General features: G+C 38.4%; 1 pseudogene; it reads left to right on the top strand.

The window, feature by feature from the left end:
- The first annotated feature begins 1343 nt into the window (after window positions 1-1343).
- LOC132694962 (transcription factor BTF3 pseudogene) lies at window positions 1344-2716 on the top strand (annotated as a pseudogene).
- Window positions 2717-3361: the final 645 nt, after the last annotated feature.

Here is a 3361-nt window from a genome sequence, read left to right on the forward strand (position 1 = left end):
CTCTCTGGATGTCCTACATTGGTTTTATAGATCAAGTACTTTATTATTTCCACAAAATTTTTAAGACTACACAAACATAACATTGGGTTTTACTAAATGAGATTTAATAATTATATCTTCTTTATTTTTTGCCTTTCACAAATTCAGCCACAAAATTCATAATAATCAACCTATTAGGATGTCATTTATGCCTTATGCATCAAATTTCTTGGAATGGCCAACAAGTAACACAAAGATTTGCTGCTTTACTTTAGAAAAGGGTGGATCATTTTAAGAATTTCTTCCATGTTCTAATCTGATGAAGAAAGAGGGAGTATTTCTTCCTAGAAGTGAAGTCTCTTTGGTTTTTACAACTTTTAGCTTTGAAAGTACAATCTTCTACATATAGTATTATTTATCCACAAATGTAATACTTTGCATTTGTCCTCACTAAAGATAGACTGTTACTTAAAAATATGGCCTTTAACTTTGTAGCAACGTGGATGGAATTGGAGAGTGTTATGCTAAGTGAAATAAGCCATACAGAGAAAGACAGATACCATATGTTTTCACTCTTATGTGGATTCTGAGAAATTTAACAGAAACCCATTGGGGAGGGGAAGGAAAAAAAAAAAGAGGTTACAGTGGGAGAGGGCCAAAGTATAAGAGACTCTTAAAAACCGAGAACAAGCTGAGGGTTGATGGGGGGTGGGAGGGAGGGGAGGGTGGATGATGGGTATTGAGGAGGGCACCTTTTGGGATGAGCACTGGGTGCTGTATGGAAACCAATTTGACAATAAATTTCATATATTGAAAAAAAAAATATGGCCTTTAATTACATATGTGGACTCAGGAATTAAAATGATTTGTAGTTAATTTCACTTGAGATAGATAGGTTGCTTTCTCATCTGTAAATTGTGGAGTGGGGGTTTGAGAGTGTGCTATTTACACGAGACCACATAGTTAATAGCAGCAGAACCTGTACAGCCATACCCAGTGGCCTTGGTTATGAGGATTGCGTGAGATAATGTGAAGTGCTTAGAGCAGTGCTGGCACTTGGTAAGTGTTCAATAACTGTTTGGAATTCACCCCGGGGACATTAAATATAGTGAGATTTGAGTTTTCGAAAGAATGCTCTGGCAACAGAATGAGATGGGGAAAGGTTTAGAATTAAGACTGGAAGCAGGGAGAGCAGTTAGGGAACCACAGCAGTAGTTCAGAAGAGATTATGGTGGTCTGAACACATGTGGCAGTGATGCAGATGGAGGGAAGTATACCAATTCAATACAGAGAGGAATTTTTATTTCTTTATTTTTAATTTTTTAAGTTTATTTATTTGAGAGAGACAGAGAGAGAGAGAGCAAGGGAGGGGCAGAGAGGGAGTGAGACAGAATCCCGAGCAGGCTCCGTGCTGTCAGCACAGAGCCTGATGAGGGGCTTGAACCCACCAACTGTGAGATCATGATCTGAGCCGAAACCAAGAGTGGGATGTTTAATCGACTGAGCCACCCAGGTGCCCCATAGAGGAATTAAAAAAAAAATCATTTTTGCCTTATGAATGTGGGAGGTTAGGTAGGAGGGGAAAAATGAGCATGATTCAGGTTTCTTGCTCAGTGAGATGGGTAAATAGTGGTGTCCTTTATTTAGAGAACACTAGAGCTGCCATCTTGTGTCCCCGCCGTGTGTGCACCTAATCTCAGATGGTCCACCCGAGACCCCCTGTGCGCCAACCCTAGTCCCAGGAGCGGCCCCATTTCCTCTCCAACAAGATGAGAGCAACTACCATGAAGCAGGAGAAACTCGTCAAACTGCAAGCGCAAGTGCGCATTGGTGGGAAAGGAACGGCTCGCCGAAAAAAGGTGGTTCATCGAACAGCTATAGCAGATGACAAAAACCTTCAGTTCTCCTTAAAGAAGTCAGGGGTAAACAATATCTCTGGTATTGAAGAAGGGAATATGTTCACAAACCAAGGAACGGTGATCCACTTTAACAACCGTAAAGTTCAGGCATCCCTGGCAGCGAACACTTTAACCATTACAGGCCATGCTGAGAGAGAGGAAGCATCTGACAGAAATGCTACTCAGTATCTTAAACCAACTTGGTGCAGACAGTCTGACTAGTTTAAGAAGGCTGGCTGAAGTTCTGCCCAAACAATCTGTGGATGGAAAGGTACCACTTGCTACCAGAGAGGAGGAGGATGATGAAGTTCCAGATTTTGTGGAGAATTTTGATGAAGCTTCCAAGAAGGAAGCAAACAGAATTGAATCAACTTCTGAAGAAGATAAAGCTTGAAGAAGTTACTGGCAGCTGCTATTTTATATTATGACTGCTTTTTAAAAATTTTGTTCATGGATCTGATAAAATCTAGATCTCTAATATTTTTAAGCCCCAACCTCTTGGACACTGCAGCTCTTTTCAGTTTTTGCTTATACACAATTCATTCTTTGCAGCTAATTAAGCTGAAGAAGTCTGGGAATAAGTTTGAAACAAGATTAAAAAAAAAAGAACACTAGAGAAGAACCAAATTGCACATGTGGCTTCTTTATGGGGTGAAGGGGAAGAGGAAAGATGACCTTAATGTGGAACAAATTGAGTTTGAAATGTGTTACTTACATCCAAGTGGAAACAATCACACTACATATATATGGAACATCACTGTCTAATAAGAACTTTCTGCAGTGATATAAGTGTCCTAGATTTGTTCTATCAAATATGGTGGCTACTATGCCAAATGGCTTTTGAAGATTATTAAAATGGCTAGTCTAAGGAGCTGAATCTTTAATTTTAATTTTAATTAATTTACATTTAAGTTGTCATGTGGTTAGTACTTAGCATATTGAACTGCAGAGGCTTAGAGTTTAGAGTCAAGAGGTGAAGTGATAAATAATAAAATCTGATGAGTAAAATCATATTAGTTTAAGGGAAATTAGAGATGGTTTTATGCTGGCTATCTTGGAATAAAGATTAATATTAGAGAATTCCTAGTTTGACCATAACAGCATATCAATTTTATTGCATACATTAAACCTGTTGTGAACTTTTTAGCTGATTTCTAAGCCCAGTCAATACCTTAAATCACTCACTGTAAACTTAAGTAGTTCTTCCTCTAATCATAAATATTTCCCCAGAATCAGATGTGTGTGTGGGTGGGTGAGGTAGGGAGGCTCTCTTGTTTTTAGAATTTCAAAATTTGGTGAACAAAATCAGTGTTCACTCTCTGTATATCCCTTACAAGACTTTGGTCATAGCTTGTTTCATCTTTCCAGACTAGAGACCAAATGTCTTTAGTCTATTCACAATTCTCTTATATCCATGATCATTCTGGTTGCTTTTTCTGTAAACTTAAGAATTTTTTTCTTGAAGTAGACAAACCAGAATTAAA

This window comes from Panthera onca, chromosome B4 (assembly GCF_046562875.1).
Source record: "Panthera onca isolate mPanOnc1 chromosome B4, mPanOnc1 haplotype 2, whole genome shotgun sequence".
In the NCBI taxonomy this organism is placed as follows: domain Eukaryota; kingdom Metazoa; phylum Chordata; class Mammalia; order Carnivora; family Felidae; genus Panthera; species Panthera onca.